At 40.4% G+C, this 16,790-nt stretch overlaps 1 long non-coding RNA gene across 2 annotated transcripts in view; it reads left to right on the forward strand.

Annotated features, from left to right (window-relative positions):
- LOC136884287 (uncharacterized) overlaps positions 1 to 16,790 on the forward strand; it is a 105,885-nt gene that overhangs the window by 18,261 nt on the left and 70,834 nt on the right. Inside the window, exon 3 of one of the 2 annotated variants that reach the window (XR_011018876.1) lies at positions 1,167 to 1,424. This is a non-coding gene — a long non-coding RNA (uncharacterized lncRNA). Of the gene's footprint in view, positions 1 to 1,166; positions 3,509 to 16,790 lie in introns of those variants that run through there. The other variant, XR_010861338.2, reaches the window with a different exon arrangement.

Raw genomic sequence — 16,790 nt, forward strand, 5'->3', positions numbered from 1 at the left:
AAATATCCGACTTAAGTCTCTTGTCGTAGTTTCCTGTGCCTTCCAGCGACAATTTGGAAGTCCTGATCCTTCCATGTCATCAGTCCAAAGGTGGGACGGACCATTTCGTTGATTGAGTGCATAAAAGGTTTTTGCGTAGTCCTCAAAAGTGAGCATGGGGAGCAAGTCAGCAGTTGACTTTACTGAAATCAACAATATGGAAGATTCTATGAAGCTTGTACACGTACAAATTACAAATGATACAGAAACTGCAGCCTAATGATCCAGTCAAGTGGCAGTAGTTTTGTGAAAATTTGCTGGCTATGATGGAAAGGGGTGGGGTTTGCAACAACTTAGTGATGAACCAACATTTCAGTTATCCAAAAATGTCAACAGCAGAATACATCTGTATATCTGGATATGGGGATCTCAAAACCCCCGTGCTGTCATGGAGATAGAACATAACAGTTCCAAAGTGAATGAGTTTTGTGGCATTATAGTGGATGATTGTCTGGCCTATTTTTCTTCACTAGTCGTCTCTTGCTCTGGTGGAAAATTGGTTAATGCCACAACTCATGGATGAGGATGGATTCATTTTCCAACCAGATGGAGCCCCACCACATTGGCCAGCATTACATCAGTGAAACACCTGTCAGATCTATATATTAGTGGTGCAGGAGCCGAAGACAACACCTTCTGCACATGACCACCCAATTCATGGGATCTCACAGGGTGGGATTATGTCAAGGAAATGTTAACGTCCCTCCGCTTCTAATGACGTCAGAATTGTCACTGCCATTCAGAACGTCGCTCAAAACAGGCTTCAGAAAGTTTGTCGTGAATGAAAAAACCTCCTGGGAATCTGTTATGTTGCATGCGAGGCACACACACAATGCATTTAAGGTGAAATTTCACAGGGTATTATCATGCATTTCTGTTCATTGGTGGATTAAATAACAGTCTTGCAGAAACCAATAATTTGTGGACGAATTACATTTTTCTTAGCCTTGTTTTCGAACTCTTTCCTTTAGCTCATTTTCCATAAATTTCCCTTCTTCCTGTGGTATTACCTAGCATGCGCTTTTGTCCAACCAATACATCCTTGAATTAAATCACCCCAGTTTTATTCTTCCAGCCAAGTCTTCCTTCCTTAAACTCTTTTTCGATAAATGTCACTCATCTTTCAGTGGGCTTTGCTGTTGCGGACCCCAAACTTGGACCAATCATCGGGCTATTAGGTGCCATCTGCTTCTCCATCCTGGGACTGTTTTCTCCGGCTATAATTGAGATTGCAGCTTGCTGGGATGGAGGTCTGGGGATTGGCAGGTGGCCTCTACAAGAACATCATCTTCGCCATCTTGTCTGCTCTAGCTCTGGTATCTGGAACATACTCCAGCATTGAGGATATCATCAAAACATACGGTTGAAGAGAATCAACAGAAATGGTGAAAGTCTGAAAGGACAATATTCAGTAGTGCATGATGTCTCCTTAAACTCTGTTTTAAAGGGTTTTAGGTGTTGGTCATTAACAGTACTTTATATTAGCTTTCTGTGAAAGCGACAATTCCTAGCACATAACTGGGGAAGGGTGTTATGATGACATATTTCCCAGTCATATCCTGTATTTTAAAGTGGCAGGATAAAACTCTTCCTACATACTCTTTATTTGTGTACGCATTTTAGATTAAAAATTTATTTGCTGTGCATTCAATTAGAGTGAGTAAAGATACTGTTAACACTATCAAAGCCTAGCCATAAAAATGCATATGATTTCTCACTGGATGCTAAATGAATAATGGCTAAAGCAGTGACCTGGCCAGACAGCTTGCATACATTGGGGTATCACAAGGTCATTGTATCTCCTTTACATATTGTTTAGTTTTCATAGAGTACACTTTCATATTAGACAGCTCCTATGTTGACGTTACGAAGCTGAGCGATCGGGTACTAGCGGCAAGAGGCAGGGATGCTAGACCTTCACCGCGGAGCAAGCATTGAATAACAACTACCTACCCAACACCTTGTAAATCTTTCCCCTGACAGCAGATGTGTGACAAAGAGCATTGATTCAATAAACTGCCAACAGTAGAGAGTAGGGATATACAGAGATTCCAATTCTCAACTTGCAGTAATTCTCTGATATTTAGAGGAAAAATAATCTGTTCCAGTACATGTAACATGAGTATGGAGTGAACTAGAACTTAAAAAAAAGAAGCAAATGCTTACTTCAGGTTACCAGAATGTTTCGAGCAATCTTTGGAGAGGCAGTGTACGAATAAGCTTGAGTGGAGTTATTAAAAGTAGGAAAAATCATAATATTAAAATAAAATTGGAATTCAAGAGAACAAATTGGGGCAATGTTTATTGTTTATTATATTTTTTTACAATTTGCTTTACACTGCGCTGACACAAACAAGTCTTATGGAGACAGTGGGACAGGAAAAGTCTGGGAGTGGGAAGGAAGCAGCTGTAGCCTGAATTAAGCTACAGCCACAGCATTTGCCTGGTGCAAAAATGGGAAACAACGGAAAACCATCTTCAGGGCTGCCGACAGTGGGGTTTCGATCCCACCATCTTCCGAATGCAAGCCGCGCAGCTACTAGCTCGGTGAGCAAATATTTGTTTAGGGGAATCGGGGATTGGAATAATTTAACCAAGGGAGATGTTTGATAAATTTCCAACTTCTTTGAAATCATTTAAGAACAGAATAGGTAAAGAATTGATAGGACATCTGCCACTTGGCCGACTGCTCTAAATGCAGATCAGTGGTGACTGCTTGACAATGCTAGAACAACACTTTTTACTCTCTTGTAACATCACTGAAAGAGTACTAGACCGTTTATAACCATTTTCTGCCAAGTTTTGATGACCTGGCGAGCCCCATGAACCAGGTTTCCTTCAACGTTCAACACCATTGTTAGAAAGAAATGGTTACGTACTTCACAATGCCCCATTGGGAATAGGATGGTGAGAGAAATATAACATTTTATCAAAGAGTTTCCATTCCAATTATGGAGGAATGCATCTGTAACAATGAACCTCCTTAAATATTCACACGTAAATTCAAATTGTGACAACTTAACCATGCTTTGGCAAAGTGAGCACAGAACCAAAACATATATAATTATACAAGTTTGGTTTACTGGGCTTGGCATTCAAAAATGTACAAATATGGGTTTGGCAGTGTTTGGTTTAATTACAATTATGATGTTGCAAAGTAACTGTCATCTGAACTTCTATGCATAGCAACTGACAGAACTTTAACCATAGCTGAGAATGCCACAACTCAAAGTAACATGTGATGCAAATACCTAAAGGATATAAAAGTTAAAATACATATAGTGTGGGAATTATTAGATTAAATGATAATTTTGAATACCACATATATGCAAATAACCCCTGCATTCTAATATTAGGAAGGTAAATTTGAAGAAAAAAGTTAATAATTGTATTTGTATAGCTTTGTTTAATATTTGTATTGAAAACCGTAAAAACTACATTACAATAAATTGTTCATTGTATAGTTCAATGGCATTTCAAAACATACTGATCTGCATTACCAGAGACACAAATTATTGGGAGCAAAGAAAACAATCTTATGCCGTCTGCAGTGTGAAGAAAGGAAAGTACAATTTACTTTGGAAGGGAAGAGTGAAAAATGAGAATTCAGACCGGGGATGTAATAGCAACTATCCCACCGATTGAACTGAAGTACATGCACGAAAGGTAAGAAGAAATGAATTTTTAATACCATCTTCATCTTCTACTGCCTAAGCGTTTGTCCCGGGGTGTGGAGGGGTCTGCTTTCTTGGCTTTGTTTTTCCACTTGTTACGACCCTATGCCTGGTCGAGGTGTAAACCTACGATCTTCAGGTCGTTATGAAGAGCGTCAAGCCATTGCTACTTTCATCTTTCATAAAATTGGTTGATATTAGAACAATATATTTCATATATCAGGCTGTTGCCGCATGACGATATTGCAATGCTGTGCAAGAAATACACATTTCTTTCATAAAGAACAAATTTCTCCCATGCAAACCAATAACAAATTGTGCAAATTCACCACCTGTTCTTCACAACTGACTGGGAAACATTCTGCAATGCTAGGTTTCCTGTGAAAATTTAAGTTATTTCGTTAAAAAACGTGATCCATGGCTAGTCTTCCAACTTTTTTATCTTCCTTGCTATAGCTTTCAGACACATTTCACTCGCAACTTCACAACCAAACTGTCCTATTTCAGTCACATACTCTAACATTACCCTTTCTTCACGGATTCCATCTACCCAGACGTCAATGGAGGACTCTAAATAGGATAAGAGTCAATCAAGAAAGATGCGGCTATACTCTTTATAAATGGGGCTGGCAGAAGTCTTCTGGGTGTGATTGTGGAGCTACCTCACAGACCATCCACCACGTAATTGCAGTGTGTCCACAGAGAGCATTTCAAGGTCCTTTGGAGGACATTCATAACGCAACTGAGGAGGCCTTAAAATGGATCAATGGACTTGATTTGGAACTATAGGCTTCTGCTTGTATATATTGTGTATATATTGTATACTTATTTATATAATCTATCTGTGCACATCGTACGATAAATAATAACTGATATCATTTTTAGAATTCCTCCCACACCTGACATGTGCACCTACACTTACAAGCCTTACAGATGTACTAATAATTCAGCTTCACGTTGGGCAGCCATTTGTTCCACGAATGCCTTTTCTAATGTTTCTGACTCTCTTATTAAACCTCTCAATTTGTTTCGAGTACTGTTGATTTTCTCAGACGTTCGCTTTGAAACTGCATTTGGGCCAACCCAGCTTGCGACATGGATTGGAAGATATGTCAGGTTGGAGGACGTTAATTTCAGCCCTGTTGTATCACTCACTAGCTTTTTGACAATGGTTGCATATGTATCGATTTTGGTTATGCGGGAGCGGTGGACTGTTCTGCAAGGCACTAACCACGTTTTCCCAACTTCTGCATTGCATGTGTCAGACAACTCAATGATCTGCATGCCATCAGGGAGAGGTCGGACATCCACTTTCGGGGTAATGCAAAGTTCTGCCCAGTATCGGCGAAATGTTGTGCAGCCAATGAATTGGCTAACTCAATCATAGAACCGCCGCCACTATTATTGCCGGTGGCTCCAAGTACCCTACGCAGTGGCCTCCACGGTATGCACTAGCAAGCGTCTTGGTAGGTGTGCTAGGTACCAACTGATGAGCCCAACCTAGCAAACGAGGGTGAAACGCTGGGAACCAGGAGTGAGTTAGATGGAAAATTTATAATGTCCAATAACGGACCACTTATATTGGTATTATAATTTTACTCATTCGGGACAAATATCTAAATCAACTATTACGGTAGTCAGCTAATAATTTAGGGACTACGGGAGTGATCTTCTGGCATAGTTCTCGAAGCGTATGTAGAGCCGAGTCACTAATGACTGACTTTACCAACATCGAGCTTTCGCACTGCGCTAGGGCGTTCCCTAGTAGTGTATCACCATAGTAATTCATCGCCCCTTCTACTGTCGTAGGCACTAGTAGATGAATGGGAGCTTCATCATCTAAGATGTTGGAGAATAAGTCTATGATTACACTGGAATTCAACACAACATTGACATGTCGGCACTAACACTTCGTTTGCTTGGTTCAACTGGTGCCAGCTCTTCTTTAGGATGGTAATCTGTACGTGGGATGTCTAAATCTCCGGAATCCTCCAGGTAATCGTCCTCAGGATGGTAATCTGAAGGTGGGACTTCTAAATCTCCGCTATCCTCTAGGTAATAGTATTCTCCGAATTCATCGGGGTAGCAGTCCTCTTGCGCTGTCCAGTCTTCTAAATCGGGACAATCCACAGACTTGAACAAAGTTGGCATTGAGTTCGGATGACGGTCCAAATCATATGTCGTAGTAGGAGGCGTCGATTCAAAACCCAACTTTCTGCACATCTCGTCAGTGAGACGGTCCTCTTCAAATCAAGGGCATACATGCATAAACTCTCGTAAATACAAATCTCGTATGGCATTGACATGCGCGGGCGTCAAAGTTGCCAACTGTTGCTCGGAAATCCACTTATTCTTTAGTTCCAGGTATAGCTCCAGAGAATCCGTGAATAGATCGTTGGCTCGCTGTCGATAGCGGTTGTACTTCCTCTCGGCGTTGGTCTGTCGCACGGGTCCTTGGCCGGGCTTACTCCTGTAAGACATTATGAATAATAAGTTTCATTCAGTAGGGGTAGTCCGAAATAATGAATGCAGATTCACTAAATCTCGTATTGCTAGATCGGGAAATGCCTGATTGTCTCAATAAACCGGTCTTGTATGCACACTAGTTTCAACAAGTATACCATAGGAGGGGTTGACACCATCCACTGATTGAATGCTAGATTCATTGTTGGCACAGAGATCTCGTCTGCCCATACTTTGTTCCATAGTTCTATCTTAATAAAGGAGGCCACTTGTAAATTGCAATCGCCTTTCCATAAGCATGCAAGACACGATGCAGTCCAATCTAGGGTCCATGTGCTCGCAGCTCTGCAGTCCTTCAACGGATTGACAATGCATAGAAAGAACTCTGGTTCAGATAGCGTCGTAAAACAGTCTTTGTCTTGATTTACAATCAAAGTATCCACCTTATTCAATACCAAAAAATGTTGTTAAGATGAAATTACAACATGTATATTTATTTTATCAGGACTAGTTTCGACGCTTTATGTTGCGTCATCATCAGCTGATATACACTGGAAACATTGGCAAACATATAGAAGTTTATCTACGTCACACACATTATAAAAACTATGATAAAGATTTAAAAACCATATTACAATTATACTATTTCCGAGTCCATACTGTCCAAGACTTGCAATTATTAAACTTTGGATTGCTCAAATGTGATGCAATTTGGTTTAAATAATCATTAAAATTAAACAAAACTAATAATAAAATCACGATCTTCTTAAAAACATTCACTTTCTTTGACATAAAAAAAAAATGTTTTTGTAGAACCATATTAAAACCATTCAATAAAGTCAATATCGACGAATAATGAAATTTATATACTTAACTTTACAATCAAAGCATAAGCATCAAGATCCACACGGTATTTAACATGTCTTTCATAGAGAGACGAACCATGGAAGAGTTACAGTTTTAAGAGAAATAACGAGCTGTTTCATTGCAAGACACTACTTCGTAGTAGCAATATATCATCAACAAGGTCCCACTCCAGTCACCTGGGTATGGTTAGTAGCAATACATGTGACGGCAAATCTCTTCCCTAACATGCATCTCAATTCATATTCGTTTCGTAGGAGTCTTCTTTCCCAGTACAGTCAATATCATTTAATAACAGCCTTTTTCCCTTATACTTTTCTTTAGAGATTTTTATAGTTGTGTTCTGTAAGTTAATTATTACAGAAATGGAATAAAAGGTTTGTCCCTCTGGCATGCAGTTATTTCATGTAATTAGGAATATTTTTCCGTTTTATGTATGAAAGTAAGAATTATTACAATGCAGACTATCACCAATGAACAGTAATACAAGTTTCATATTAGTTTATTACCTTAAACAGATGTCTTAATGTACGATAGACTTTGAAACATCCATCCATTTGAAGAGCAACTTTGTATTTTTAGCACTCCACCAGTCTGGTCTAAATTAATTTTGCACATTTTTACCTAGACAGATTAAACTCAGAACTTTTTATTAGTAACTATAATTATATTATTATTATGATTATTATATTCTATAAACATGAATCTAGTGTGTTTTTACACAAAAATCTAACGTCTCTAGCAAGTCATTTGTAGAGGCGGAGGGTCCCCATTTGACCTGGATATTACTACCCTGTGTTGGCAACCTGTCTGTTAGTACTGTCCAGGAAATTGAACCGGTGTAGGGACTAATGCCCACCAAAGCCCTGAAGATACGCCACTGTCATTTATAGCTTGTAATTTTTGAGAGTATGGCATCTCTTGAAGCACTGGCCAACATGCAGACCCGGTTTCCTATCGCATGTCTCACAGATGATAGCAGGTTCTCTTTTTCCACCAGGGACATTTCACTTTGAGCACACCATGCAGTCTTTGTGCTCTCCTTCATGATGTTGAATTATTATGTGGAGTTTGCCATTCAGTTGTTCTTGTCTGCTGTTGAAGGTTGCCCTCTGGAATTTCTGCTGCCTTCACGGTAGTCACCAACCATTTCCATTACGAACTGTCATCGGAACTTGATGTGATTCATGTTTCTCACCTTGGAACTCGACAGCCTGTTGGAAGAGTGCACATCCATGCCAGGAGGCCGGATGCTCACCCTTGCAATTTACACACTTTGTTGGTGCCTCCGGAGAGAGGGGGCAGGCGGCAGCAGAGTGATTTTCATCACATTTAAAATAGCGCAGGGACATTCGTCAGTAATTGGCTGTATGACCCATGGCACTTATGGCACTGAGAAGGTCCTTCCCGACCTCGCTAAGCTTGAAAGGTCACCTTGGACCCACAGAGGTAATGAAGTGAGAAAACCGTTCGAGAATTCATTATTTGGGAAGGTTATACTCATCACAAGTTTTTCTAATTTCCTCTGTTGCATAGGAATTAGTTTCCATAATAGTTTTTGTCATCAGTGCAGGAGTGAAAAATAAAAAACTGTAGTGGAGAGTTGCAGCTAGGAGGAACCTGCGGTCTTCTAGTTTTCTGACCTGATGAATAACTTAGTCTAGGAGGCTCACTATCATGAAATGTTACATTCCGGAAAACACTATTGTCGTTTGCATTCCCATTTGTACTTGCGGAAGTACTTTCAGCATCACTGTTACTCAAATTATCAACACTGACCTGAGAAGCGTCGTCATTGTCGTGTGCCGTATCCCCTCCTCCACCCCAGCCCCTTCGCGCATCTTCTTGCTTTTGTAGCAGCCGCTGGAACTTCCTCTTCTGAATCTTCGGAAAGAGCATATGATGGTCTGGCATCATTCCGGGTTTTTTTTTTTTAACGCACAGGTCCAGTTGCTGGAGTTCTACATCTTCATGTGACAGTTCTCTAAACTCTTAGTCTAAATCAAATAAATAATCATTGTCACTGCGATCTAAATAAACGTGCATACGTATTTTTTCTTCATTCATATGCCGCTTTAATATAACGAATTCAACTGAGACAATTCACATTCACAGATAAACATGCCTAGTACAACATATGCGCAGCACAACTCAATGTAAACACAGCTGAACGGCTGCGGGTAACCATGACGATACACGGTTACATGTATCTCGTATTATTTCCATGGAGACAACAGAACAGCTTCCTTTGTGTACAAAAATGTCCTTTAGATACTCCAGGGATATCGATTGACCTAAATGAGGTCAAAAAACTCGACATAGGACCAGTTACAATAAACCCCATCACTACCTCAAGATGACTGTACTCGTGGCCAACAGAATGAAGTGGGACTGTCACTGTTCCCCCACATTAGGTTTGGAGTGGCTGAAGTACCTCATCATTCAAGGTAACCACATTCTGAAGCATAATGGAGAGGTGTGAAACCATAATTGTTTCACCCAGCCTTTGATATATGTGACACTGAGATGGTCCTTCACAACCTTGGTCACCTTGGACCTACAGAAGTAGTGAACAGAGAACATTGTTCTGGAAAATTCAGTATTTGGAAGGGTTATACTCATCACTCTGAGGGAAATAACCTTTCCAGTAATGACGTCAGACTTCGTAAATTGACAAATATCTCAGGGTTCATACCCCATTTCCTCGAGTTCCTCACGGACCCAGTCGGTACCACCTGTTGCCACAATATTTTGGACTGTCACCTTCAACAGCCTTTGGCTGGGAAGATGATAAGAGAAGAACTGAGCGTTGCTCTCCTTGAAATATTTTGTCACCAGCTGGTAGACAACTTCAGTATCGACGTGAAACTTGAGGGCATCTCTGCTGTTCATGACTCAAATATCGCCAGTGCAGCGAGATTTCAAGTAGCGGTAATGCCGCTGGTACTGTTCTTTATCATACACAACAATAAGAGGAAGTCACTTTTTCTTACGTGGCACTTCAACCTCCATCTCATTGCTCTGATCACCAGGAGCTGTGTTCTGGGAATCCCGTCCCCGTCAGACACAGACGGTGCTGTCGCCAAACAGGAGGCACTACCTGAGGGGCCAGGTTCAGGCTCTTTACGGACTTCAGCCTGTTGGGGCACAAATGCCTCAGGTACGGTGCTACCATTGGTGGGTAGGGCCAAAAGCCAAAAGAGGTTCAAAAGTGTTAGTAGTTGGTATGTAAAATAATTTTGAGCTTTGAAGGTGTAATTTTAGAAAGTCGCACTTAGGAGACTTTACCTGGAGTTCGTCGTACACGTGTCCAAGGTACCTGATGCGGATGAGGCATTGATAGCGTCGAGGTGGGTTGCTGGGGCCCCGTGGGCTCTTCAGCGATTGCTGAGCTGGTCTGGGGACGGCTGGAGCCGTCATAATGCTGGTGTTCGACGCTGACGTTGTCAGTCCGGGGAACACAGGTGGTGGATTTGCAGGCGCTGGGTGTGCAGTAGATCCATAAGGGGGCTCACACGCCACTACTGTTGCGTCAGGATGCAGTAAACACGTCCGCATACTACAACAGCCGAGCAGTGAATCTGCTTCACTTAAATTAGGATTACAGTGGTGCTTTTCTATGAAGTGCTTCACTACCTCAAGATGACCACACTTTCATGTCCAATAGAATGAAGCATCAATGGTCCTTACACTAGGATTACAGCGGTTGAAGTATCCTTCACTACCTTGAGATGACCACACATTCATGACCAACAGAATGAAGAGTAAGTCTCACTGTTCCTCACATTAAATTCAGAGTGCTGAAGTACATCACTACCTCAAGATGACCACACTCGTGGCAAACAGAATGAAGTGTAAGTCACTGTTCCACCACATTAGGTTTAGAGTGGCTGAAGTACCTCATCATTCAAGGTGACCACATTCCGAAGCATAATGGAGAGGTGTGAAACCATAATTGTTTCACTCAAATTAGGATTACAGTGGTGCTTTTCTATGAAGTGCTTCACTACCTCAAGATGACCACACTTTCATGTCCAATAGAATGAAGCAGCACTGGTCCTTACACTAGGATTACAGCAGTTGAAGTATCCTTCACTACCTTGAGATGACCACACATTCATGACCAAGAGAATGAAGAGTAAGTCTCACTATTCCTCACATTAAATTCAGAGTGCTGAAGTACATCACTACCTCAAGATGACCACACTCGTGGCAAACAGAATGAAGTGTAAGTCACTGTTCCACCACATTAGGTTTAGAGTGGCTGAAGTACCTCATCATTCAAGGTGACCACATTCCAAAGCATAATGGAGAGGTGTGAAACCATAATTGTTTCACTCAAATTAGGATTACAGTGGTGCTTTTCTATGAAGTACTTCACTACCTCAAAATGACCACACTTTCATGTCCAATAGTACGAAGCATCATTGGTCGTTACACTAGGATTACAGCAGCTGAAGTACCCATCACTACCTCGAGATGACCATACACACATGACCAACAGCTTGAAGTTTAACTATTCTCGCATTAAGTTCAAAGCGGCTGAAGTATATTACTACCTCAAGATGACTGTTCCTGTGGCCAACAGAATGTAATGTAACTGTCACTGTTGCCCCACATTACATTTTGAGTGACAGAACTACCTCATTCATTCAAGGTGACCACATTCCGTAGCACAATGGAGAGGGGTGAAACCATAATTGTTTCACTCAAATTAGGATTACAGTGGTGCTTTTCTTGAAGTGCTTCATTACCTCAAGATGACCACACTTTCATGTCCAATAGAATTAAGCATCACTGGTCCTTACACTAGGATTACACCCCCCCCCCTCCTCCTTTGAGAGAGCTGGGACACATAATATAAGGTACAAATAAAACGAAGTAATAATGTATTAATCCAAAATAACAAACCTGAAGGAACATAACCATGAAAAACATTTCAAATTTCAACAACATACACATGGCTAGAAACAAAGATACGCAGGATTACCAACATGACATCTAGAGAAAGGAAATAGGACGCTGGCCGTGAAACCCTACAGAGGACGTGATCTTACGTGACGTTGTAGGGAAGTTTACTAATAATTAAGAAAATTTAACAAATTAATATTACAGCAATTAAAAGGATAACATTAACCAGAAAATAAGATGAAACGAAACACGAAATTTCTGTCCAGGGCTCTTCAAAAAATCAAAATTACGATAATTTTTTTTTAACTAGCTTGACAATGAAATTTACAAGGGAAATATAACAGGGAATATAAACATAATTACAACCATCTTACAAGGCAAATAGAAAAAGAGTTTACAAATTATTAACGATAGTTTACAAAGAAAATAACAACGGAATTTGAAATTTAACGCAGAGGCCTTTAGAGTTGCTGTCCTCTCCTATTACACATCAGCGAGAGACGCATCGCTCCAAAGGCTTACCCTAAATTGACGCAGCAATACGGGGGGCAACCCGAATGGAAAAGTGAAGTTTTACATTACACAGAAGGTTAATAAAAAGGAATTGGCTCCAAAACAAACGATATTCCGAGCTTACGAGCTAAGGCATTACACAACAAACCGGCAAAAACCAGGGTCTAAGATAAACTCCGAAACCAATAAATTTACATATTAAATTAACATTCGAGAAGAGAAGACATGCTTATCCCGAGATGACTGGAGCCGCTGAGCGGACCACCTAGAAGGTGTGTCCGACCGTGAAGTCATATGAAAACTAAAGACGTGGACCAGAGTCCTGCTACAATTTTTTAATAGTCATTGTAAGAATATGTTCATTTTTATATATACATATATGTATGTTGTAAGTTATGTTAATATTGTACTTAGGCCTTGTCACTAAGTTTCCTATGGCTGATGATGGCATACAAATAATGCCGAAACCGGTCCCAATGTTTGAAAGGTAATAAATATGTGATGTGTTAATGACCTCACATTGTTTTTGTATTGAAAAGGTGGACATAACTATCCTCAATTTATAGTGTACAACCGAGTAGCCAAAGGCCGGAAATTGATAAACACTCAAACAGCTTATCAGGGAAGCTACCTACGATTCGACCCGAAATTTTCACCAATAAAAATGGCTGTTATTCCAACCAATGGAAATACCTTACCTAATATGCTTATGTGGGAAACACATTCTAGAGGTTTCCATTGTGAAACTCAGCGATTTCGTGATATAAGCCTCCACGTGGCAAATACAGGGTGATACAAAAGATGGGTTACAATAAGCATAAATTTTTTTAACACTCATAATGGTTAAATAACGTAATCAACTGTCTCTCCTGTGGGTCCTGAAAATTCTTATTAACATTTTTAAATTCACAACAAATAAAACACACATTTCATCAACTTTGTCGCAAATGTCTATGTACATACATACAGAACCAAACAAAAAAGAAATATTTAATTGATTCTTCGAAAATGTCAAGAGTTCCTTAGTTTTTTCAATGACGATTTCACAACAAATTTTTAGCATAATGATAAGAATTAAATGATACCATACATGTTATGAACTTCTCGCCACCGGCGACAGCAGCGACTGAAGTACCCTTCACTACATCGACATGACTGCACACTCATGACCAACAGAATGAAGAGTAACTCTCACTGTTCCTCACATTAAGTTTAGAGTGGCTAAAGTACATCATCACTACCTCGAGATTACCGTCCCTGTGGCCAACAGAATGAAGTGTAACTATCACTGTTCACCACATTAATTTTAGAGTTACTTAAGTGCTTTATTACTTCAAGATGCCCTTCCTCTGGCCAAAAGAATGAAGTATAACTCTCACTGTTCCCCACATTAAGTTTAGAGTGGCTGAAGTACATCACTACCTCAAGATGACCGTTCCTGTAGCCAACAGAATGAAGTGTAACTATCACTGTTCCCCGCATTAAGTTTAGAGTGGCTGAAGTGCTTTATTACTTCAAGATGACCTTGCTCTGGCCAAGAGAATGAAGTGTAACTCTCACTGTTCCCCACATTAAGTCTAGAGTGGCTGAAGTACCTCACTATATCGAGATGACCCCACTCTTATGGTCAATGAGGAGACATGTAACTACCATTGTTCCACACATTAAGTTTAGAGTGGCTGAAGTACATCACTACCTCAGGATGACCGTTCCTGTAGCCAACAGAATGAAGTGTAACTCCCACTGTTCCTCACATTAATTTTAGAGTGGCTGAAGCGCTTCATTACTTCAAGATGACCGTTTCCATGGCCAACAGAATGAAATGTAACTATCAATGTTCCCCACATTAAGTCTAGAATGGCTGAAGTACATCACTACTTCAAGATGACCATACTCGTGGCCAACAGAATGAAGTATAACTATCACCGTTCCCCACATTAATTTTAGAGTTACTTAAGTGCTTTATTACTTCAAGATGACCTTCCTCTGGCTAAGAGAATGAAGTGTAACTCTCACTGTTTCCCACATTAAGTCTAGAGTGGCTGAAGTACCTCACTATATCGAGATGACCCCACTCTTATGGTCAGTGAGGGGACATGTTCCTCACATTATGTTTAGAGTGGCTGAAGTACATCGCTACCTCAAGATGACCGTTCCTGTAGCCAACAGAATGAAGTGTAACTCTCAAAGTTCCTCACATTAATTTTAGAGTGGCTGAAGCGCTTCATTACTTCAAGATGACCGTTCCTGTGGCCAACAGAATGAAGTGTAACCATCACTGTTCCCCACATTAATTTCAGAGTGGCTGAAGTGCTTTATTACTTCAAGATGACCTTCCTCTGGCCAAGAGAATGAAGTGTAACTCTCACTGTTTCCCACATTAAGTCTAGAGTGGCTGAAGTACCTCACTATATCGAGATGACCCCACTCTTATCGTCAATAAGGGGACATGTAACTACCATTGTTCCTCACATTAAGTTTAGAGTGGCTGAAGTACATCACTACCTCAAGGTGACCGTTCCTTAGCCAACAGAATGATGTGTAACTATCACTGTTCCCCACATTAAGTCTAGAGTGGCTGAAGTACATCACTACTTCAAGATGACCATACTCGTGGCCAACAGAATGAAGTGTAACTATCACTGTTCGCCACATTAATTTTAGAGTGGCTGAAGTGCTTCATTACTTCAAGATGACTATACTCGTGGCCAATGGAATGATGTGTAACTCTCACTGTTCCCCACATTAAGTTTAGAGTGGCTGAAGCGCTTCATTACTTCAAGATGACCATACTCGTGGCCAACAGAATGAAGTGTAACTATCACTGTTCCTCACATTAAGTTTAGAGTGGCTTAAGTGCATCACTGCCTCAAGATGACCGTTCCCGTGGCTAACAGAATGAAGTGTAACTCTCGCTGTTCCTCACATTAGAGTGGCTGAAGTGCTTTATTACTTCAAGATGACCTTGCTCTGGCCAACAGAATGAAATGTAACTATCAATGTTCCCCACATTAAGTCTAGAATGGCTGAAGTACATCACTACTTCAAGATGACCATACTTGTGGCCAACAGAATGAAGTATAACTATCACCGTTCCCCACATTAATTTTAGAGTTACTTAAGTGCTTTATTACTTCAAGATGACCTTCCTCTGGCTAAGAGAATGAAGTGTAACTCTCACTGTTTCCCACATTAAGTCTAGAGTGGCTGAAGTACCTCACTATATCGAGATGACCCCACTCTTATGGTCAGTGAGGGGACATGTTCCTCACATTAAGTTTAGAGTGGCTGAAGTACATCGCTACCTCAAGATGACCGTTCCTGTAGCCAACAGAATGAAGTGTAACTCTCAAAGTTCCTCACATTAATTTTAGAGTGGCTGAAGCGCTTCATTACTTCAAGATGACCGTTCCTGTGGCCAACAGAATGAAGTGTAACCATCACTGTTCCCCACATTAATTTCAGAGTGGCTGAAGTGCTTTATTACTTCAAGATGACCTTCCTCTGGCCAAGAGAATGAAGTGTAACTCTCACTGTTTCCCACATTAAGTCTAGAGTGGCTGAAGTACCTCACTATGTCGAGATGACCCCACTCTTATGGTCAATGAGGCGACATGTTCCTCACATTAAGTTTAGAGTGGCTGAAGTACATCGCTACCTCAAGATGACCGTTCCTGTAGCCAACAGAATGAAGTGTAACTCTCACTGTTCCCCCCCATTAAGTCTAGAGTGGCTGAAGTACCTCACTATATCGAGATGACCCCACTCTTATGGTCAATGAGGGGACATGTAACTACCATTGTTCCTCACATTAAGTTTAGAGTGGCTGAAGTACATCACTACCTCAAGGTGACCGTTCCTTAGCCAACAGAATGATGTGTAACTATCACTGTTCCCCACATTAAGTCTAGAGTGGCTGAAGTACATCACTACTTCAAGATGACCATACTCGTGGCCAACAGAATGAAGTGTAACTATCACTGTTCCTCACATTAACCCTTTCCTTCCCCAGCTAAAATGCTGTAGTACTGCTAAAACTGCCAACCTAAATTAAGGTAAAACGTAAGGTTTTACTGAAAATGTCGTACTTGCCTCAGTTTTGAAGCTGAGATTTTTTAAATGATTCATGTCCTGTGATTTACTTCGTTGTTGCAATGTCTTTATGTTTAAAAAAAAATAATGAATTATTAATTTTGACTTTCTGTATTCAACTTTTCAAATTTGAATTAGCATTTGGCATAGTAATAATTATTTCACATACATGTTAATATCACTGTTAGAATCAATAAACTGTGTTGTATTTTAATGGAAAAAGTTTTAAATCTC

Source organism: Anabrus simplex, chromosome 12, assembly GCF_040414725.1.
Source record: "Anabrus simplex isolate iqAnaSimp1 chromosome 12, ASM4041472v1, whole genome shotgun sequence".
In the NCBI taxonomy this organism is placed as follows: domain Eukaryota; kingdom Metazoa; phylum Arthropoda; class Insecta; order Orthoptera; family Tettigoniidae; genus Anabrus; species Anabrus simplex.